This window comes from Lactuca saligna, chromosome 8 (assembly GCF_052625555.1).
Source record: "Lactuca saligna cultivar CGN05327 chromosome 8, ASM5262555v1, whole genome shotgun sequence".
NCBI classification, from domain to species: Eukaryota; Viridiplantae; Streptophyta; class Magnoliopsida; order Asterales; family Asteraceae; genus Lactuca; species Lactuca saligna.
Window position 1 is genome coordinate 74,453,234 of NC_136424.1, and position 25,035 is coordinate 74,478,268.

Sequence of the window (25,035 nt, forward strand, 5' to 3'; positions counted from 1 at the left end):
AACGACCACAAACTCTTTCTAGACAGTCCTGTGGAAAGCTAGTAGGCTCATAATCTATAGGCGTTGTGAACGATGTGTTCATCGGTGTAGTCTATCCCCCCCCCCCCCCCCCAATGGTTGCCTTTAGGACATTTATTGCTGAGGAAACCCCTTGCAGTAATGTTCGTCCCGATGAAAATCCTAAATTAGGTTCCTTATAATAGATGTTGTTTTAGGGACGTAAAGTGAGGATAACGGGAATGGGTAATCGGGTTATTGTTGATTGTTGAAATTAAATAAAATTATTTATTGCAGGTTGAAAACCCTATATGCTCACCAGGCTCCCAAGCCTGACCCACTCAGTTTCTTTGTATTACAGGAAGTGGTGCGAGGGCATAAGATGGATGAATCATCAAGTTGGTTTGTTTACAAGTTTGTATATGTATATATTTGTTGAATGACTTGTATTGTTATCATTTATGCTTTATGGTCTGTATCGGAACATGACATCCCGATTTTGATTATGAAACGAAATTATATTTCTTTATGAACTATTTTGATAAAAATCTATTTGATCATGTTTTGTTTTTGGGAACAAATTCCGCATCTCTTTTAAAATCAAATGGATTTACTTTGAAAATGTTTAAAAAGCATAGGTCTTTTCTGGCCGAGATTTTGGGGATGTTACATGAAGTGAACTACTTCTCTTGGTTTATGGTATCCATCAAATTTAGGATTCTTTGTGCAAGCGTATTTCGATGCTGACTTAGGAGGCTATGGTCTTGATTGGAAAAGCACATCAGGTGGATGTCAGTTTTTGGATGGCAAGCTTGTTAGTTGTCAATCTAAAAACCAAAGTTGTGTATCCTTATCTACAGCTGAAGCAGAATACATTACATCGGCATCATGTACATCCCAATTGGTATGGAATTAGAACTAGCTAAGAGACTATGGAATCAATATGAAAAGAATTCCTCTATATTGCGATTACGAAAGTGCCATAAGAATCTTCCACAATCCAGCGGAACATTCCAAGACAAATCATATAGCACTGAGATACCATTTTATTAAGGATCATGTTGAAGATGGGAATGTTGAAGTTCACTTCATTCATTCCTCAGATCAGTTAGTTGATATTTTCACGAAGGCCTTACCAGAACTATCATTTAGTTGAATTCTATAAGGGTTGGGAATGATTGAAGCTGACCCAGTTCCGACATCCATTTCGTAATCGTTATAGTTACTATTCACTTTCTGAATGGTTCCGATCTTTGAAGCTGTCGGAATCAACTGTTCACTTCTGAATTGTTCCGAGCTTCGGAATGGTTCTGAAGTAACTGTTCATTCTAATTTCAGAGTTTTCTATCTTTGTAAGTCTTTTGTTCTTTTTATTTATTTCTGTTTTATTCTTTTCAGAAAATCAAAATTCCAAAAATATTTTATTTGTTTATGTATTTTCTTTACAAAAATTCAATACTATCAAAATTATTTTCTTCCTTTTAGTGTTCTGAAAATTCAGAAACACCAAAAATATTTTATTTTCAAAGACTTGATGGTAAATTCATTAGTGAATTTTAGTCTGCAACAAGGAACTGATGGTCAACTTTATCACTTCTTAATACCATATTTTATCAAGACTTTCATGTAGCTTCCTTGGCTATTGGGACACAACCAGTTTCGGTATAGGGCTACAAAAACTCTAGTTAATGATCGCAAAATCATTGTCAACATGATTTTCGTGAAACTCCCAACCATTCGACTACCAATCTATTATTTTGTATTATAACCATCAAGACTCTCTGGTTTTACCACTGAGGTTTAGGTTATAAAACATCTGTGTTTATGATCTTAAAATCATAATCACCATGCTTTCGAGTGATACCCAAAAATCCGAATATCTTTTCTGAATAGTCGGTGAACAATTTTATTATTCTAGATATTTACACAATGAATTGATGGATAAAGCCTCTTTGTTTGTACCTTTGAGTATACGAAATCTCATTTTTCCTTTTGAGTGATCTTAATGAAATGTTCTCAACCTAAGAAATTTCTTCCCAATAAGGTCTAGGTTTTTCTTAGATTTTTGAATGAAGATTTTCCAAAATAAATCGTTACTTTAAAAGAATATCCAAAGCTTACTTGTTTTGTGACTACACTGGTAAAACAAGTACTTCTTTCAGATCTTCGGACTTATATTAAGTTTCAGAATTTGTTTGAAGTTGAAGCCACCCCTTAAGCTTTGTAAAAGAAGCCTTTCATATTTTCTTAACAAACTGGTCATTGTAATTCAATGGGAAACTACACAAGCACTTCAGAGTCTCTCTTAACTCAGAAGGAAGATATCTTTGCCCAGGATCCACCAACTTTTTATGTCAATCTTGTTAGATATCATATACTCCCACATATAAAATTTTCTTTATTTCTTTTTATTTGGAACACTCTTGCACTAAAATCCTTGTGATTTTACGAATTTTGGTTTTTATTCCGAATGTTATTTGCAAAGTGGAAGGGTTGCTCAATGATTCCGAACATGATAATTCCGAAAATGGTGATTTTGAAAAGGTCATCTCATGATATTGGATAATTCAAATCTTGGCGTGACTTTTGAATTTCCCTGACACCGTGTGCTTGTTGTAACAGTTTCTGACAGTCATTGATGAGCCGGCACACTTTTATTGGCTAATTTTTCAGCACTACAGGAACATGAAATGGCGGTTTCTCTTTCCACTCATCATCTTTCATATAAAAGACTCTTAAACGGTCATTCTCTCTCACCGTAAACATTTCTCACGATTTTTCAAAGCAAAAGCAAATCTCACTATTGTTCATCTTCTTAATCATACTTCCATGGCATCCTCGGATCTAGTCTCCTTTGCTGATCATTCTGCATCAGTGATTATGTTGGTTGTTAAACCAAACCAAAACCTCATAATCAATCTCGATGCGTTGCGCTACAATGGCTTGATTAGACCTTTGATTGAGTGCTTGAAGTTTTCGCCATTTATAAAGGCTCTAACAATGGCTGAAGATGTTCCTCTTATTCATCTCTCTAAGGCTTTCTCGACTTCAATCTACAACAAATTTGAAGATGTTATTAACTTTGAAGTTTCAGATCACAAGACGTCGATCACGAAGCAAAATTTCTGCAGACTTCTAGGGCTTTTTAGCCCAGCTAGCCATTCACATCGTGAATTGGCAATTCATGTCGTGACCTTCAAAAAGTCGTGGAGGGGAGACCAGTTATACCAAACACTTTGACCCACTCCAGTTGTTTACTCATTTATCGCACACGAACGGAGACAAGGAACCCACAACCGATTTTTCTTCTACTTTTCTTCTAAATTGCTTGCATCTCTTGTCTTCTAACTTCATTTGGTAAATATTTCATCTACTAATTGTTGTTCGTATTTTATGCATTTTAGTGGTTAGGGTTTATTTAGATGTTAAAAATCCCAAAATTTGTAGAATTAGTTGGTATTTTATGGATGCATGGCCTTAGTGCGGTTCACGACAAGAAACGCCAGTTCACATCGTGAAGCCTGGGCAAACAGATTTCCAGTTTCATTTTTAACTAGGGAAGAATCCCCGCTTTGCGGGGTTGGACACGCCAAAGAGTATTCTAAATTTTTTACCAAGCATTCTTCTTTGAACGGTTTTGAAAGATAGTTATCCTAATAAGGCATTTTCCCAACTTTAAATGATATATGTGGGCATGGTTTTTTGTAAATAAAGCACGAAATGTTTTGTTTATTATAAAACAAACATGTTGAAGACACCATCCTCTTAAGTATAACTAATAAAATTTAATGTTATATGTAAATAGTAAATATCTGTTGATAATAAAATGCAAAAAACAGAGTATCTATTCCAATGTTATTAGATCCTAGTCTTTCCCAAAACGCTGGATTATTGACAATTGGAGCCTGCACTTGAGGGTAGAATTGTGGGGTCACAGCCGGATGACTCTAGAATAAATAAAATAAAAACATATTAATAAAATGTGATTATAAAAAATATATAAAATTAAAATTCGCATTTTCATACCGGAGTGTAGCTTTTTGCACGTTCAGAATCTTTGGGTTGTGGGAGTTTATACTTGGCCTACACCTGTAAAAGTAATGTCAGCAAATTAAAGAATTCATACTTCAAGGCTATGAGTAATCATAATTCGATTCACCTTGAAACTAACGGTCCAAGATAAAAAAATATATATATATATATCATGCCATCCCAAATAAAATTACACCCGCACACTCACCTTCTTCTTCGAACACATACCAATGTTTCGACCAAAACTCATAAAATCATCCACATCACCATATGTTATCATTGTCTTCTACACACAGTAGAACGATAGATATACAAATTAAGAATTATAAGCATAATTGTTAAGAATCTAAAGAAATATTGATTTTATACAGCTAAGATATTAAAAAATTCATGGAATTGAAACATGAGTACCAGAGAAAATCAGGAGAATGTTCCAAGAAAAATTTCTATTTGTGCAACAAAAATTCCAAAGTATCAATAACAAAATCAAAATCAAGAAAAAGTTAATACTAATATTTTATGTATCCTATCTATAGTATATGATGTGGGTATTAGATTCACTGATGAACAAACAGCTATCACAAATAAAAATCCAAACAAAGAATCTTCTGGAATGAAATAAATCCTTGAGTTCATGATGAAATATTTTAAACTGCTTAACAAATGCTTCATTGTATTTTAAACTGCTTAACAAATGCTTCATTGTATTCACGAGAATTCTGAGGTGTTCTTTCAAGCATTGCAACAGTAACTGATATTTCTACCTAAATTAATACCTCTAATTTCAAAATGTGTTCGGTAAGCTAGAATGAGATATGAAAGTTTTGTGAGAGCTCAGTTCTGAAGTATTTCCCCCAATTTTCATGCTACTGGTAGGAACTTTGTACATAGAGGAAAGTGATTGGTCACAAAAAAAAAAAGAGAAGCGAGAAAGGAAATTTATACAAAAATAATTCGGTTACAATACCTTAGTATCATTTTTAATGCTAATAATAGTGGTATATTGAATAAAAAACCACAAGTTTCTCTTAAGCATTTCATCGAGCAGGTGGAAGACAAACTAATTGTTGATAAAAATGCGACACACCAGAAAGGGTTTAGCTGTTGGGTATGACGATGGACCTTTGAAGACGGTCGCAGTCGGCGTCACCAGTTCCACAGTTCACCACCGGTGTTTTCAAGAGTTGCGTCGATAGGTTCGTTTTAAGAGAGATAGAGAGTGTGGATTAATGGCAGTCCCTTTTCATGGAACACATCACGATTCTTTAGAGACAATCAAAATCGATATCCTACAAATTCAACAAAAATTTGTGTGGGTGTGTCACATAAAAGAAATGAAATTCTTGAGTAGTCAAGAAAAAAATAGAGAACAAATGAAAATACTACACCAACAAAAACCGGAATGGCATTTCACCTTTGTAGTATCTACTATCTAAACGTAGCAATCCAATATATCAAATTCATTTCAGATAGAATTCACAACCGTACGCAATTCAAAAGTAACTTAAAACCAAAAGTGAAATGACCAACTTACGTTTCTATCTCAGACAGGAATTTTAAAGGAATGGAGGTGTGGAAAAACGATATTACTTCTTTTTCTGCGACTGGGTCACCATTAGACTCGCGATTTACAGCCCGTATTTTGAACCGATTTGAGGTTATCTTCTTGACAAAAGGAAAGAAGAGACGTAAGGAATAAAGTGGGGCTATGTAAGGGGGAAGTAAGAGGAGATAGGGAGGTTGTGATCCGATTGCACAGATAGAAGCGGTAGGAAGAGAAGGAGCATAGAAGAGAGTCGATTTGGTAGAGGACAAAGTAAGCGGTGGGGGAAGGATCAAATGAAGTGGCAGCAACAACGATGATGAAGGTATATACAAGAAAAAGAAGCGGTGGTAAGTTGATGGGCGAGTTTGGTAAAAGTAGCTGTTAGCTGGAAGCGGGTAGCGATTAGCTGGTAGCGGGTAGTTGGTAGCGTGTAGCTGGTAGCTGGTAGCGGAAAGTTGTAGCTTTTATTTGTTATATGAATGTTTGGCAAAAGTAGCTGGAAGCTTTTGAAATATATAAAATTACATAAAAGGACAATTTTATTAAAAATAAAAAAATATATAAATATATTTTTAAGGGTAATTATGGAAATTGATTTCAAAAGCTCCGGAGCGTTTTGTTAAAAGCTACATGAAGTAGCTTTTAGAATCGGAGCGTTTTGTTAAAACTAAAAGCTAAACGCTCGTACTGCCAAACGAAGCTTTTTGTTTAAACTGGAGCGTTTTATCAAAAGCTAAAAGCTAGAAGCTCCCAAACGCTTCCAAAAGCTCCATGCCAAACACGCCCGATATCTGATTGGATGCAATGGCGGTGGAACGATTGTCATGATAGAAGACTTAGTATAAGTGGGACACCTGGAAAATCTAGATGCCATAAAACAACACGCAACAATTTTGTATCATGGGTCGACTAAAATGAAACCACCAAATAAAATAAAATAAAAAACCAAAAAAAAATCCCAGCCAATCAGATGCAAGAATTGTTCATGTGGTACTTCAAAATATATATATATATATATATATATATATATATATATATATATATATATATATATATATATATATATATATATAATGAGACATCTTTGGTGTTTTGTTTTGTTTTTGGTCATTGCAGGAACATGGGTCCTAGAAGAGCAGTCCAGCAGGAGAATGACCAAATTGATGTTGAGAGCATTCACTCATTATACCGGTTTTCAGAAAACCTATCCCGCGCTTTGTTGCCTAGTTATGAAATTTGGTTAGGATGGTTATACAACCGCGAATTTGCAATTGCACATATTGTTGATTGGGGTTGGTACGGTCTTGGAGTTGGAGAGATATTGGAAAAAAAATAGAAGGAGATGGTTTTACATTCACTTACCATGGTTGGAGGAATCTTTTTGCTATTCAAGAACCCGTCTATCAGGAGTTGTCGGTAGAGTTTTTTGCTACCGTAAGCTTTGAGGAAAGGGCCATTGATTTTGACTACAACCAGGCGCTTGTTTTCCGATTCGAAGGCGTGTGTCGTGAGTGCAGTCTTCGCGAGTTTGCATGGCATATGGGTTTATACACCGAGGTGGAAACGCAATCACCATTTTTGTGCCATTCTTCCAAGGGTGTGTTCGGGATTTTACCCCCGGTGTTTTTGATGTCCAATTCTGGCAGACCATCTCGAATCACGAGTATAATTCTCGTGAAGCAAGTGAGGGACAAATTAGGAGTCTCGTTCATCAGTTTTTGCATCGCCTCATCACCTTTTCCGTCAATCACAAACATCATGGAGACAAGGTGCCAATCCAAAATTTGTTCTACTTGTGGAGCATCATCACACTCGAGATTTGTTGTGATATTCCTTATATGTTGGCCAGGTTTTTGGGAAAGAAGGCAGCTAGTTCTAGGCCTTGAAGTCCTATCACGGGTGGACATTTAGTCGCCCCGCCTTGCCCAGTCATATGGGATTTTGTCTCCTAATTTTATTAGGAACCTTACTCGCTTCCCGGACAATGATTTGACAATTCGATTCTTGGGTATTATGAGGGTTGTAGTGAATGTAGGGGGGATATGAGATACCCCCGGAGGATGATGAGCAACAACATGGGCAACCCGATCAACAACCTCAACCAAGGCCCCAAAGAAGAAATGTGAGAGCCCAGGGAGACATGGAGAGAGATCGAAGAGCGGCACAACAATATGCGGGTGGAGTACCCACCGATCCATTTCAAAGTCGGGTTGGTTCTTATTTGGATAATCTCCACGGTGGGATGACTTACAACACTCAAGTTCTTGAAGCCATGTTCTCTCATATGAATGCGGTGCGACCACCCACCGTTCCACCTCAGTGCCCGTATATCTCGACATGGGAAGAACTTTGGATTCCAAGGGGCGATGGAGCGGAACCAAGTGGAGCTCAAAGAGATGAAGATGATGAGTGATCGCTTTATTTTGTGTAGTTTTTAGTTTTTAGCTGATTTGGTTTTTTCTTTTGTTTTTGAAATTTGATTTGTCTTGTAAGTCTCGTTAAGCTATTATGTTACTTTTCTATTTCTTTTGGTTGTTAATTTCCAGATTTGCTAAAGGAGTCACCGAAAAGGAAGGTCGAGAGGTGAGGGCATGTACGTCTAGCCACACGTCGTTTAGAATCAAGAGTCAAGACCCACAATTTGAAATAAGTGTGGGGTGAGTCGAGAGAGAGGGTAGAGTTAGAGAATAGTCATTAAAATAGAGTTTGGGAAGAGTCTTAATGGATTAAGACATTAGTGAGAATTCTAAGTTGAAAGAAGAAGTGGAGGATTTTTTGTTCCTGTCCGTTCAGTTTTCACGACGTGATATACCGGTTCACGTCGTGAACCAGAAATCAATGGATTTTCATAATACGTTTTTAAGCGACATCACGTCGTGTTCCTTTTCTTCACGTCGTGAATCCGTATGTTTCACAAAAATGAAGCCCATTGATGCATTTTACTTCATGGTTCACCACTTTTGTTCTTGGGATTATTATGAAGATTATTATGACTCGTTTCTTTTCTATTATGCAATGCGGCGTATGCTTTCCCACATTGTTCTTCTCACGTTGGAGATTTGCACCACCTTTATTGAAGATTGAAGTTTCGATTCCACATTTTGTTGGCGCTTTACATATTTCGTTAGTTCAAGATCCAAGTTCCTATCTAGAAGAAGTCCACATTCGAGATGCACATTTCATCCGCATGATTGGAGATCTCGCTACTACTATCTCAGGGGATTCTGTCCTTTTTCTCACTTTTATTGCTTTAATTTGTTTTATGCATACAATGAGGGGATTGTATGTAAGAAGTGTGGGGTAGGGTTCGAAAAAGTAAAAAGTAAATTGCTAATTTAGACAATTTAAAAAAAAAAAAAATTAGTAATAAATTTTAAAAGGTTTAAAATAATAATCTAATAATTAATCTAGTAATGATAATTTGAACTTTAGTTGCTAGTATTATATGGGGTGATCCGATAAGAGCTCAAATGTTTAGTTGAGCCAATATACGTTATAGTGCATTTGTAGCCTCCTTTATTCTAGTGAAATCATAGGACAAAAACACAACCTCGCTTAGTTTGAGGGATGCAATATGTTTAGCACCATGTACTTGAAATGTATCCAGGAAAGCTTATGTAGTCATTGCACATAGACTAATGTCTTAACCAATAAGGGTTGAAGTTAAGCGCCCCTGCTTAAGCATGTAGATTTTGAGTGAAAAAAAATGAGTACATGTAAAAAAAAAAAAAAAAAAAAAAGAAATTATCGAAAATTTGAAGAATTTTTGGAGCAATCAAAGTATAAAGTATGAAGATCGAAGATCAAAAATTATGAAAAATCAAAAGTTGAAGATACAAAAAAAAAATCAAACAAAAAGGTGGTGGATTCAAAGAAACCAAAGATCAAATAACAAAGAAAGTGAAGAATTCAAGAGCTCCATATTGTAGTATCTTAAAGTTGTCATTCTCTAGATTATGTATGCTTGGGTAGCTTTACAAAAATACCATGAGGTTGGAAAGTTTTTCTGCAGATGGATTCGGAGGGATGCATAAAATGAGCATTGCTCAAAAGAAGTGGGCGAGTGTTTATGAGGATTGTGAGTATTTAGAATTAAGGAGGTCCATAGGAAAACTTTAGACACAAATGCATGCGTTGAGGTCTTGGCATAATGGTTGAGCTTGAGTCGGATCGTTCTATGTGATGTTGATGATGAAGTTTTGAATTAAAAATAATTAGATTTGCTTGAGGGCAAGCAAATTATAAGTGTGTGATATTTTGATATTGCAACATTTATACATATTTTTAGGCAATATTTATTTATATTATTATTAATATTTTGGTTACTTGCATTGAATAATGGTACTTTTGAGGATAAATTGTTCTTTGCAGCCAAGTAGAAGCATTTTTGAAGGATATGGACTAAAAACGGAAAAACATGGAACTTTGGAGACTTGGAGAATAAATGAAGAAGAAACCTACGAAATCAGATACATTCACAACGTGAACCGCAAGTTCACGACCTGACATGAGAATTCTGGAAGATATGTACGCGCAAAGTAATAATCCTTTCCCGATAAGAACTTTTTCTAATTAACAACGTGAAGCGCAAATTTTGAGATAACTATACAAAATCTTGCACATTACGGCTTAAAGAACTTTTTGGCTGATTAAGAGAGTTACTGGAGACAAAATTCAGAAGAAGAAGAAGAGTTCTGGAATAGGGTTTCAACACCTAAGGAGATGAGAAGTTCATATTAGTCTAAGAATTCGGTAATTATGTTTTTGAGTATGAGTTATTTGAGTTTATTTGCTAGGATGTCCGGCTAAATCTAGTTGGTTTTGTTAGCTAGATGAAGTTGGAACTCATTGTGTAATACTTTATCTTTGATTTACTTGTTGGTTAAGACTTGTGTTAGATTGATTGAACCTAGCATGTTTGATTTAATATTTGATTGCTTTGATTTCTTATTCTGTGTAGTTGATGACCATTAATTTGCATGAATTAGAACACCTGGTAATTTAGTGAATATTAAATTATTAGAGCTAGGATCAAACCAATCTTAATTAAGCAATAAATTATTGAATTAGGCTGTGCTAGAGAACTCAAATTATTAATATAATTGTGTTTTGTTAATCAAACTTACATAGCTCCAATCCATTAAATAATTGATTATGTTTTAAATTAAGTGTGAACATACTTTGATCTACATGAATTGATTGAATATTAGTAAATTTGGAGTTGAATTGCTAATACTTTATTAATTGGTAACCAACAGTAATTATCATAGCTAATTTATAAAGCATTGAGGGAAAGTAGATTTGAACTAACGAAAGTGTTTTGTTAATTGATTGAATTCGTGTTAGGAATTAAGTTTATCTAAACATGCAAAATTAGATAAATCCCCATTCTTTGTTAGTAACTTAGGTTAATTTAATAGTAGATATAGTAATTAGATAAAACCGTTCCCTGTGATTGACACCCGACTTACCCGACTATTCTATAATTTGACTAGGTACATTGCCTAGGTGCAATTTAGTTAGTTAAGTTAGTTAGGTTATAAATTTAAAATTAGGTGTAGCTATTTACACGCATCGGTGGCAAACCGAAGCGAGGGTGTAAAAGGAAGGCAAAGGTCACTACTTCAGAAACTATCAGAACTCCGAAGAAGAAAAATAAACAAGTTCAGAAACCATGGTCTCGGTCTCCAGTTCTTCAAGAACAATCTAAAGAAAGGATCGAGTCAAATATTTAGGGGACGTCAGTTCTTCGAAATGAAGAGGATGATACTACTCACATTTCTGAGCCATCACCTATTGAGATAATTCAGAAGGTATATTCTCCACCATCTTCCTCTATTCCCACATCTGATATTTTTGAATCTATTATCCGAGAACCATTTCTAAACCTTACCACTTCATCTCCACCACCTCTATTCAATCCTCTAACATTAACTATGTCAACCTCAACCCTCACCTCATATGTCCCGATTTCATCCATCCCTCCTATACCTCAAACAATTTGTTGGAACATCACTTCCTCATATCTCAATTCCTCTATCCTCGCTAATCTTCACAGACTCAACCCCTCCTACAACATCAACAATATCCACTCCACCAGAAATTCTTATTGTCAAATCCGTTTCAAAGGATACTAAGACTTTGGGAATCCCTGACAACACATCTGATGTGGGGCCAAATGCCAACATAGGTGTGACTTCTGAACAACCTTCATCTTTTGTTCCTCCAGTTTACGATGATTCTGACATCTGATTCGGTGATGATCAAGAACCGATTGATGAGTTTGTCTTCGATCCTTTCTCTGTTAATTTCAATAGTGATGACGATGACACTCCCATGACTAAATCTCAATTCAAGCAACTGAATGAGAAGTTTTATTCAGTTTTGGATTATTCACATGCCTTATCTTCTACTAAATAGGGAAATCTGCTAACAACCCATAGAGCAACAATGGAAATGCTAACATCTACCAATGTCAAAGTCCTTGAAATGTCATCAAAGGCTACTCAAGCTTCAGAAAAGAACATATTAGAAGCTATAGAAAAGGTCCTGCAATTACAAAAAGACGTCAAGGAATTCATGGATGACTTCAGGACCTTTTCTGAAAAGAGTATTGCAGACGTAAACAAGGTCATAGAAGGTTTTAGATCTTCTTTAAAAGCCGAAAAAGATGCTCTCTCATCTCTCTGAGCAAACATTAAGCTTGACAATACTGATCTCAATTTATCGATCACTCAACAACTCACTAAGTTACAAAATGACTTAGCTACTGAAAATAAGATTATGGATACCCTGGTGGAACAAAGGCAGAAAACCAAGGTTCTGAATCAAAAGAATGCAACCCTTAATATTGCCAAACTTGAAGAAGGGAAATCTTTGGTTAAATGGTGCACTTTCAAAATCAATCAATGATTCTTGTGAGTCGTTAAAACTTGCAATTCTTTATTTATTGTCTCTGTCTGACAGGATCTCTCCGAAAAACTCCAACTTGTATTCACAATGTTGAATCAACTGCAGGGTGTTTCAAGAAGTGGGGCTTCTTCAAAACAAGGGGGAGAAAAGGTGGAAATATTGAAAAATGAGTTTGATCGGAAAGGTAATGAAGCTTCCAGATCTAGAAAAGGTAAAGGTGTTTCTGAAGAGGATACTAAAGAAAATCCGATGATGACTGAATCTGAAAGGATTGCAAGAGAGAAAAGGGACAAAGAGCTTGATGAACTCAATGCTCTTCGAAAGAAACTGAAGTCAAGAATTCGAAATTAATTCTTAAAAATCAGAAATCCTTGTTTCCCGCCTGGTCTATTGAGAGGATTCAACACGAAGCAATTGACGAACCAAATCTCTGCTGGTTGGAGCCAACAACCTCCTTTGACAAAAATAATGAAGTAGTGTGTCAATTGGACTTCCTTATGACTCCAAGGATATTTCTTTTCCAATGCTTTGAAAAGATAAACAACGCTATAAATTGGAAGTTGTTCTCTTTTTATCTGAAGTATGCCAAACCACAATATGAGTCGTGGAGTTTGAAATGAATTATGGAATTGAAGGTTGGATTGTCTATCCAAAATGAAGAATTTCTAAACATCCAATTCAAAGGTTTTCGAGGTGCTAATCACGTTCATCATGAATTCACTTTGACCGATCCGCCATTCATGAACCCTTATGACTAGATCTCTTTATTCTACATTGTTGCGAAAGATGTGAATAAATATGAGCCTATTTCCGAACACTTAAAGAGGATGATCAAGTGTTATATCTTGGAAATTGTGAAAATGGATGTTAAGAAAGCTTGTGTTCTGAAGAAGAGACCAATTATGAAGCCATTTGATCAACCATAAAACATCCAACATCTGAAGGGAGTACTTATTGACAAGGAACATTGGAGCATCGTTTACAAGATGAAAGAAGGAGAATAAATTAAGAACTACATGTTCTTTATGAGAGATAAATACTTGTACTCTAAGAGTTCTTTCAACTCTATTCTTCCAAGGGTAGAAGCGAACATGTCAAACTCAACTGTGGATGTCAAATACGTTTCGCACATGATTCGTTGGTATATGCCGAAGAAAATGATGAATTCCTCCTTCCGATTTGACACAAAGGGGGAGATTGTTAAGTCTAATTTAGTGTTGTGTCAAATAGTGGATTTCAGATTTATGTTTATTTCCGATTCCAAAATAGAGCTTGTCCATGTTCGGAATTGTTGTATTATTTTGCCTTTATAAAGCGTGCATGTAACATCTACGGTTACAACTTTTGAAGCAATTATGGAATAGTTCAGCTTCCAAGAACAGTTCTATTGATGTGATTAATACATTCGACTCCTTTTTAATCATTGTCATTCCTTGTCATTCATTCATCTCATAATATAGAATCTATCGATCATGAAATATTTCTCACAGAAGTTAGTACAAACTAGAACATCTAAAAGACCGCCATGAACCGGTAGGTAATAACCATAATGGACGATCCATTTGAAGCTATATGAGAATAAACATATGGTTTTAAAGTAATAGAAGCTGGAAATTTTCTTAAATCTAGGAATCGAATGTGTATAATGTATAAAGTATTTTTGTAACGAAATAAATTTTAATACCTTTATGGGAATGATTGTAACGCCCCGTTTATTTAAATAAATTAATAAATATAAGTCTCAGAATAATTTGTGAAGAATTTTAGAAGTCGGAGATTAAAAGTGTCAGTTCCGGATTAGTCTTATAAATATTTATGAAGGTAAGGACCACGTGGTAAATTATCGAGACTTGAGATGGATAGATTATGAGAAGTAAGGGTTAAATGGTTATTTTGGACTTCATTGTAAAGAGTTTTGAAAGTTAGGGTTTATAAGGTAAACAAATAAGGGTGGAGGGGCTGAAGTTGAAAAATCATATCATATGTTTGAAATGAGATACGGGATATACCCGTATCCCTTCCCCACCTCATTTCATCTTAAACCCTAAGCAATGAAGCGGCCGCCAACCTTATGCCTCCCTCCAGCCGCCATTCACTTCCTTCTTCATCTCCGACCTAGCGCTGCCATCTCCCCTCTGCTGTCAACAATCAGTGTATCGGCGAAGAGAAGATCAATGCATCAATGTCGTGTTAATCGGGAGGAGCGGGAGAGTGTGGATTGTGGAAGTCGTGACTACTGCCGGTGTTACGTCAGTCGGTGACGGAGGAGCAGTTCATCTCCGTCGCACCTGCTTCACTCCATTCTTTTCTCTCCCCAGTTCGTTAATATTCCATAGTCCCTCCATGCCTCCTTCTTCTTATTCTGCCGGCTGTCGCTGTTTTATCTCGTCACCACCAACCGTCGTGGGTGGTGGCTGCGAGTTTGGGTGGATGTGTGATGTTGCTTCGAGATTCATGTGACTATTGGCTTGCTGTCACTGGGAGCGAGCTCCTAAAGACCACCCCCTTCGTGTGTGCTGCTGCCTAACACCGTCAAGACCGCCGCTGCCACCTTTCTATGGTGTTGCTATCGCCATTCGCCACCAGGAGGGTGGTTGAACCTGGTTGCAAGCAAGAAAAGAGTGTGGGTGTTTGTTCTTTCTATACTTTGTGTTGTGTGTAGCTTGTTGGCCGGAAAAGTCGCTGCCACCACTGTGAGGTGGTGGCTGCCGCCAAGCATCGCTGCCGGCCACCATGGTGTGGTTGTGTATGTGGTTAGCTTAGTTAGTTAGTTAGTGTGTGTGTGTGTTAGTTTTGGAGTAAAACTTGTAATTGTAATTAGCTTGGATTATTAATGAAAATAATAACAACCACCACCGTAAGGTGGTGGCCGCCGCCGTAAGCCGCCATAGACCACCACTACCCGAAGTGGTAGTGGGTGGTGCCCCTCAAGCAAAACCCTAATGGACCTAGCCAAAACCTTAATAGGCTTAAAGATTCATTTTGGGCCTATTGGGCCATGTTTGAGTGGAAAACCCTAATTGTGAGTAATTGGGCCTTAGACTTTTATTGGACCTACTTTTGGGCTATTGGGATTAGATTGCGAACTAAGCCCAACCTAATTCATGTCATTTGTTAAGTAGAGTAAAGAACTTAATGGACTAAGTCCTTAATGAGTTAATTGAGAAAATATTAATATTTGGGAATTTATCAGGGCACACGAGAATTATCTAATAAGTGAAATATTAAATAATAATCATTGGCAAAAATTAATCTAAGCAATAATGGACTTAAGGGATTAAGTCCTTAACGGATTAAGTCCCTAGTGGGTTAAGTAAGAAACACTTAACCATAGTTATCATTTGATGTGAAACCCTAATTTCACTTGGGCTTTGTATTGGGCCATCCGAGAATAATCAAATGGACTAGAGTAATTAGTTGGGCTTTAGGGTAAGGCCCATATGAAGGATTGGGCCCAATTTGGAAAATTGGGCCATAGTTGGGGCCTAGATGGTTGTATGATATTGGGCCCTAGAATGATACATGTTGGACTGGACTAATCAATTGGGCCATATGTTGGACTTTAATCCCTAGTTGACTTTGGGCCTATGGATTGGGCCTTGGGCTTGGGTAAGCCAAGCTAGGGGTAATGTAGTAATTACCCAAAGCATGTATTTTTAGTTGTGTGTTAGAACCCAATTATTAATTGGGTGTTATTTGGTGTTGACAGTTCGGGAATCTGTCAGCCAGCAGCTGGGGTGGAGTCTGCGGGATTTCAGCAGTGTGGGATTGTGTCAACGGGACTTCAGCAGTGTGAGGTGAGTTTCCTTCCAGTAGGGACGGGTCTAAGGCCACAATGCCGGCCCGTTCAGTTAGCAGTAGTTTTCGGACTTCGGTCCGATGCAGTAGCTAGTATGTTTGATGCCTTCGTGGCTCAGACAGGATTTGTGCGCTAGGTTTTATGTGTTATGTGTTATGTGTTCCGGGCTACGGCCCGATGTAGTATGCAGTATATGTGTTCATGCTAGTTGCTATGTTATGCTATGCTATGCTCAGTCAGTTAGTTCCGGACTTCGGTCCGATGCAGGGGACAAGGTCCCAGTCGGTTCCGGACTTCGGTCCGATGCAGTTAGTTCCGGACTTCGGTCCGATGCAGTTAGTTCCGGACTTCGGTCCGATGCAGTTAGTTCCGGACTTGGTCCGATGCATGGGACAGGGTCCCAGTCAGTTCCGGACTTCGGTCCGATGCAGTTAGTTCCAGACTTTGGTCCGATGCAGGGGACAAGGTCCCAGTCAGTTCCGGACTCCGGTCCGATGCAGTTTCCGGGTTTCGTCCCGATACAGTGGGCAAGGCCCAATATGTGTTTATATGTTATTGTATGGTATGTGGTAGTTTGGGGGAGCTCACTAAGCTTTGTGCTTACGGTTTCAGGTACTCAGTTTTCAAAAGAGGAGCTCGGGTAGATTGCAGTGCACACACCATCTGTTCAGCCTGGGATGTTTATACTCTGATATGTTTGACAGTTGTTATAATATTTTGAGATACATTGCTTATGATTTCTATATGAGGTTTATTGACTATGGTTTTATCATTAAATTAAACAAAATTTTCAGACTGTGTTTTTGGGATGTTTCAATGATCTTATAAACTCGTTTTGTGAAGATTTAGATAACAAAATAAGAACTTTAGAACAAATAACATCTTTAAAAGTAAAGAGTTAAATGAATAGAACAAATAACATTTTTAATGAATAGAACAAGTAACAGTTTCAAGGAAGATTTGAACGAATAGAACAAATAACATTTTTAAAAGTAAAGAGTTATTAAGAAAATGCAAATTTAATTTATTATAAATGAATAATATAAAGGAAAGTTTGTGAATAAATATTTCAACTTTAAATATAAAAATTATACCTTATTTCTTTTGTGATTCCAAAGACAAAATTATTCCTGAGTAATTATAATATACTCAAAATGTCTTGTATGTTTTTGTCATTAATATATATATATATATATATATATATATATATATATATATATATATATATATATATATATATATATATATATATATATATATAGAGAGAGAGAGAGAGAGTTAGGTTCATATATAAACCTTAATTATTGTGTGAATGTGTGAACCAATGAGAATTTAGAAAAACAATAAATGATTAATTAAATAAGTAAAAGGTAATTTTGGAAGTTTAAATATAATTATTTACTAACCAAAAAATGAAGTCGTATATTTTTCGTAAATCATGGTTTCAGTTACAAGCATGCAGGAATACTAATTATTTTTTTGTTATTTATTAACTACTGTTTTTGATTGTATAGACCATGTTAAATTATTCTTCAAACCATTTGCAGTTAATTTTTTTTCTAGAATGTTAATATTATTCTTAAAGAATATTAGTTGTGGTTATTGTTAATGGATATTGATCCAAAAAAGTTGAAACATAAAGAATTTTAGGCCTTGTATTCTTCAAGAATTATTGAATTCTCAAAGAATTCTTCAATTATAACAAATTAATCATGTTATAGACTTTTTATTCAAACTATTATTTTCGATAATATATGTTGTACTATACCATATTCTTAAAGAATACACAGACAATAATAAACAAAATTGAAATACAATAACGAAGGTATCACTCATTCTAAAAGAATATACTCCAATTAATCGTATTAAAAAATTTAATCATGCTAAATGATAAGTTATTCTTAAAGAATTTAAATATGCAGAATATATTATATCGTATTTTTAAAGAACGCACGGATAATATTAAACTTCTCTTTTTACAAAAATTAAATGTGGTTGCAAGCGGTTAAAGAAATTCATTCAATACATTCCTTATTGAGAATTAATCAAAATATAAATTATGACTTTATAATAATTATTTTTAATTTCGTATTAAAAAGAAATGTTTATGTGTGTTGTGTTCCATTGTAATTATGGTATACTATATAATCTTAGCCATATACACATCTAAATCTAATGGTCCAAAACTTATCATACACTCACAGAATATATATCATTCACATTTAATCCTAACCCTATATATATATATATATATATATATATATATATATATATATATATATATATATATATATATATATATATATATATATATATATATATATATTAAAGAAATAAAAGTTAGGAACAGTAAAGTTCCTAACTTTTTGGCAGTTCTGGTCCTTTATTTATGGAGCTGTTTACAATTCCTTATTTTGTTGATTTTTTTTTAATTCTATCCATCTTTTTCTGTGGGTGGGGTAGTCAATGTTTGTTGCGTATCCTGGACACGTGTGCGTCAATTTGGTACCTGCCAACAGATGATACGTGTTATCAAGTTACCTTATACACGCGTTTACTTCCCGATCCTTCCACCACCGCTCACTTTTATCTTGCATTCTCGATCCACATTCTTCCTTTCATATACGCTACTCCAAGTTCCATCCAAACACAGTTCCCTTCGTATCCTTCAAGCCGATATTTCTTAAGCGCTTCCAGTTAGAGATATAGGGAAATGATGGTAACCAAAATCTTCGCCCTACATCTATTCAAGTGACAAACGAGCAACACCAGAGGAGAGTAATAGCGAACACCAAAATTCGAAATCGGAATCCAAAAAGGAACAGAAACCCAACAAAATTCAGCGTCCGTTCTTCAGATTTTCCTAAAATTTCCCCACAAATCAGGTATGTAATTATTAAGGATTTGTAATTACATCAAAAACCCATACATGCCTACTATCGGCTGGTATTGACCACAATATACATTGCTTTTTTTAACCCTCATTTGTGTGTGGGCGTTTCCTTCAAATTCTTCTACATGTTTGTGTTTTATGTACTTTTAGTATATCTTCTTCATTGTTTTCGTCTTTTACGTTGGAAGATAAAGGAGGATATCATAAACATTGGCATCGCTTGTGGTGGAACTGAAAAAATTATGAATTGCACACCAACTGTTTGTTAATATGTCTCAGTGAACTTTAATTAGTTGATTCCAAAATTGGTTCTTTCCATTTTAACGACTCACTTTCAATTTGGAGAAATCAATTGAAATTCCCACTTTAAGTCCCAAGTTTCAAGATTTTGGCACAATCAATCATCGTACTTTCAATTTATTCCATTCAATTTATTTGTATGTGTTTGTTGTACCCCAAGTAAAGCAATTCATCACCACAATTGGACTTCTATTATGTACATATTGTTGAATGTTTGATCATATATGGTTATTTTTTGTTTGTTATGACACCTACAATAAGGTTTTTTTCTAATTTCTTTCATTTTAACTCATCTATTACCATAATGTAGTTGAAGTTAAACAACCTGGAGAATATATAAATGAACTTACTAATTGAACCAAAAAATAAGGCAGGAGAAAAATTGTACGTCGACACCCAAAAACCTCTGGGAAAAAAGAGTGTTATACGTATGAAACTGTTGTATTATGGCAAGATAGCCCTCCGAAACTGAATTGAGCATCATATGAAAAAAGACAAGTTTACCTTTTATCAAAATTATGAGAAATAGTTGTAGTCAGAGCTCGAAGATGAAGAGTTCTTACTAAGGATCCCATTTTGAGGTAAATCAAGCAACGATTGCTCAAAGTTTGATTGATAAATCAAATATTTTAGCTTTAGACTAATCTTATATTTGTGATATACTTTAGGTGGAAATCAATTAGGTTCCTCTAGCATACATTTTTGTAACACTAGAGCAATGTAGTCCATGGATTTTGTTGGAGCTATCTCCATGTTAGAAGTCAATTTCGATGGATTCCATGTCCGATTATTAAACTTCACTTCTGTCATGCAGATTGTGAGCCTCGACTGTTCATCGAACCTGAAAAAGAACTACAAGTTGGTACTTGGTATTTAAATTTTATGACATAAATTTGAATCACATTATATTATTTGAAATAAGAATAAAAGGAATTTGGATGCTATAACAAAACAATAAATGAAACTATGCTACTATTTTTTACTATTAATTTATATTATTTCATAATTTTCATTTTTTTCTCGCATCGTGTTATTATTATTTTTTTAACATTTTATGGATTTAACAGGTAAAACCGAACACATTGGCTGATGTGAAAAGTGGTACTCTAATTTCTTAAGATGGAAAAGTGCAGCTTTTGAAAATTGCAAAAGTTCCTGATAAGCATGTGAGTTGATTGTAGGAAAAAAATATCAATTAATCAATACATGGTGTTAGTTATACTTTACAACTACAATTTAACCATTTGTCAAACTACAATTTCATATGTATAAAGCATGATACATCTTCTAGCCATTGTAATAAAATTTAAACATTGATAAATTAGTCCGGTTACACTTAAAGCAATGAATATTAGCAATGAATATTTCTTAATTTGTACTGGGATGACATTGGCAGAATTTTTGTAGTCATATAAGTAGAAGAACACTACACATACTTCAACTATAAAACATGACAGTATTAGGATAAAAAACTGGTACATGTAAATATAAAAGTTTTTTAGGCGATGTTGCTACTATATCCAAGGTTTCTTTTTGACCAAATTAGCCAATTGATCACTAATATTTGTTTCCTTTTTTTGTAGGTTGTATGTTCTTTGTTAAGGAAGAAAGCATACAATTTATGATTGTTCAACAGCTCTTGCATTGATGAAATTCCACTTTTTAAACGCATTCTAATATTGTTTTATTAGTTTTAAGGGGAAAAGGGTATATCATGACCCAACTTCATTTCAAATTAATTTTCAGTATTTGAAAACCCATTTTTAAGAGTTAATTTTAAAAAACAACAATGTCATTTATTTGTTTGTTATTGCATCATATCTTTATTTATTCAAACTATACAAACCAACTTTCCCTTCTTTTGGTAGGGATGAGTTGCTTTCTTTTTTTATATTTGTATACATTATATAATAGTTAACTATAACAATGATCATTTAGGTCGCAATTTACTACCACCACTGGGACCATTGGACCATTTCTGTAACCGTTTGGTAAAACAAAGACCACATGAAGCATTTATATTGATGCATCCATGACACAATCAAGGAAAAATAGATCCATTCCCAACCCATGCAAAGCATGGGTACCTTCTCTAGTTTGTAGTGAAAAAATAAAAATAAATAAATAATAAAAATAAAAGTAATAAAATATTATTAGTAATTATAAAATTTTGTGATTATAAAAGTTAGAATTATTATATTCAAGTAAATTTGGGTTGGAAATTTTCAAACCAAAAAACTTAAGTTGTGCCAATTGTTATCTCTTAAGTGGGGTTAGGACCAAACATAGAAACGGTCACAGTTAGGTTGCAAGACTTGAGAAGTAGTGACCATTTTGAGAATTAAAAGTAACTGTTACATCATTGTATCGAAACATGAAAGTATAAACAATATTGACTAACTCAAATACAAATAATAAGCTTTAAATTATACTCGATACGTTAACACTATCATTAAAACTTAAACAATAAACACTTTCTAAAAAATGAAGGTGGGCCACCGCTTCTATGTTTAAGTCTTCGTCACTCACAAATTTGACTGCTCTTCGGTCCAGGTTCCAGATTGTATGAAATCCCTATAATAAATAAGACATGTGGACCATGGAGCGATAAACAATCCATCGCATATTTATAGGGATGCGAAGATTACTAATAGACTTATAAATAAAAAAATGCAATAATTTACATTATTTGCTAGAAATTCTCTCATTTTTGGGTAATCTCATTTTGTATCCCCTTTTTTATGTAAAAATTTTAATGAGGTTCCCTTGAGTCTTATATGTTCCTCCCGTATTTGTACAGGTTTTATAAACCTTACTAGAACTACCCCTTTTGGTTACTTGAGTTTTACCATAATTAAAGAGACACTCAAGATAACATAGATAAAGCATATCAATACACCCATTACTAACACCAAAACGATAGGTCGTATAGACATCTTACTCAATTATTAATTTCACTTTGGTTAGACCAAATACTGGATATTATGGTGCCTTAAAAATAATCCCTGCTACATAACTATTGCAATCACATTTTAGCAGAAATATAAATTTTATGCATATTACGCTTAAAGTTCTCCACATAAGTCATTAATCATCTACCATTTGGTTTCCTTGAATAACAACTCAAACAATTGGTTAATGTGGTGTTCAATAAACTCAAATGCCAAACTCATGCAAGCTTTATTTGGTCCTCTCACTTGAACTCAACATTAAAACTACTATTCATTATATAATATAAAATTAAATTTCATCAAATTAATAATTTGTTCATAATTTGGCTATACAATGGAGACATATTTAAAGCATAATATCGTAGGTAGTTTTAGTAAAAGCAAAGTTTCATTTTCATTATACAACGTTCTTCGTTATTATTGGCAACTAGAATGAACCAATGAGAGTTTACAATGTTTCGTGATAGTTGGTGTAATATTTTTCAATGAAAAAAAAAAATACAGTGGATTGAAAAGTATATATTTATTCACGACTTCACAATACCAAATAGTTGTGGGATTATGTGTATAAGTCATGTATAATAACTACTTGAACCCACTATTGTCATTGCATTATGCAAAATATACAGCGTGTCTATTCATAGTAATATTTCACATAATCATAAAATATTTATACATAAATGTATGTAGGCTTATGTTTACGATTTCGCAACTCCAAACAGTTGTGGGCTTATGTGTACAAATCATGCATAATGAAGACTTGAAACCACTATTGTCATTGCATTATGCAGAATATACAGTTCTTCCATTCGTAGTAATATTTCACATAATCATAAAATATTTATACATAAATAAATGTGAATGGATGACTGAGTATATATACTAACAACTTGATATTTCCGTTTTCTGGAAGTGAATTCTAAAATATTAGATATATTGAATATAGTATATTCGCATTTGACAATAGTGGATATATGTAAAACCAGTTTACATAATATGGAGTTTTTGTAATTGTTTCTAAATGTATATGAACAAAACTAATATACTCATAACAAGTTATGCATTAACTACCATAATCAATATTTCCAACGATGAGGTAAACATGATTCCACCCCCCATTCACCAATCCTATTAGATTAATTATAATTTGCAGCATTGAAAAACAATAAAATAAAGAATATTTACTCATTGGATGTAATTGGTTTATTATCCATACGTCTGCATTAGAATTGTAAAACATTAAATTATAGTATTAAAACATTACACTAAGTCAGCAAAGCAAACATATTCCATTGCATGATAATAACATAATTTTAAGGCTTTAAGGCGTTATCAAGTCAAGAATTAAGATTATTAATTTTTAATGTAAACACTAATAAATTAACTTCTTTCTACACCTTCAAAATAATCATTATACATAGTGCTCATATAATGACATTATTGAAAAGAATACAAGATCTAAAACATATTCAAATACCTTAATTTTGGTCCTTTAGTGGTCATTTGACAAACTCAAACAAAAAGTGAGAAACTGATGGAGCCCCATGATAAAGTCGTTTCTGGAAAAGGGAGATCCACCCAGAAAATAAATTCGACAATAATGACCATGATAGTGGTTTATGAAGTTTAATTTTACATGCATCGCTTATCAAGAAAACAACCCTAAACAATTTATGATATAACTTAATTCGTGTTAGGTCATTATAAAGTTTAGGGTTCATATGCGTAGAAGGGTGGGAATATCATCTTAATAAAATTTGAAATAGTAATTAGGGTATATATTAAATTTTACATTGGCTCTGATACCGTGTGTAAGATCAATAGAGATAATCGAAGATTAATTTATTCATAAACATTAACAAACTCAATTCAATTTAAAGAACACTTACATGGAAATAATGATAACTTCAATGATGTTAAACATGAGACTATAATCAGATTCCCTTTCTTATACTAATGGTGTCTTCTTGATTTCTGATGGATATATTAATGCCTATTTGTATTCATCATGATGGTATTTATAGGGATTGTTTGAATGAAAGGGAGAAAACATTTGAGTCTCCATTTGATTGTTCATTAATTGGGTAATAAATTCATTAGTTATACTTATACATTAGGGGACAGTAAGTTGAAGCCATACAAAAATTGTCCATCAAGTTATAGAGCAATGTTATATCCATCATACTACATAATTTAAAGTTCAGAGACCTGATATGTCACTATAAAAAAACGTTATCAAACAAAATATAATTATACCTAACATATAGTTAGCATGAAAAACTAGGTTACACTAATTGGTTATTTTCCAACACTTAGTTGGAAAACCTTTTGGTTATATCAAACCCTTATGTAGATGCGTACTCACTTTTCCTAATTTTTTTTCTTTAATAGAATAAAAATTTTATGCAATAACTTCCCAACACCGTGCAAGTGCTTCATCAAGCTTAAATTGAACATTCTTATTCATTTATCTTAAAAAACAACACATGTAGGTAAGAAAAAGAAAATGACAACGAATACACATCAAGTTCGTATCAAACTAAAAGATATAGTAATTATTTATCTTTTTATAAATGAAAATTACAAAAACTTAAAGGAAGGGTGT

General features: G+C 34.2%; 1 long non-coding RNA gene across 3 annotated transcripts; it reads right to left on the minus strand.

Moving 5' to 3' along the window:
* Positions 1–3,743: 3,743 nt before the first annotated feature.
* On the minus strand, positions 3,744–5,900 carry LOC145013314 (uncharacterized). 3 transcript variants are annotated; one of them, XR_013664918.1, is made up of 6 exons: positions 5,564–5,898; positions 4,997–5,318; positions 4,806–4,908; positions 4,238–4,315; positions 4,024–4,086; positions 3,744–3,944 (listed from the first exon to the last, which is right to left on the minus strand). It is a non-coding gene; the product is annotated as an uncharacterized LOC145013314 (long non-coding RNA). The 3 variants fall into 3 exon arrangements; XR_013664917.1 differs by having other exon boundaries at positions 4,238–4,908; positions 5,564–5,900; XR_013664919.1 differs by lacking the exon at positions 4,806–4,908 and having other exon boundaries at positions 5,564–5,897.
* Positions 5,901–25,035: the final 19,135 nt, after the last annotated feature.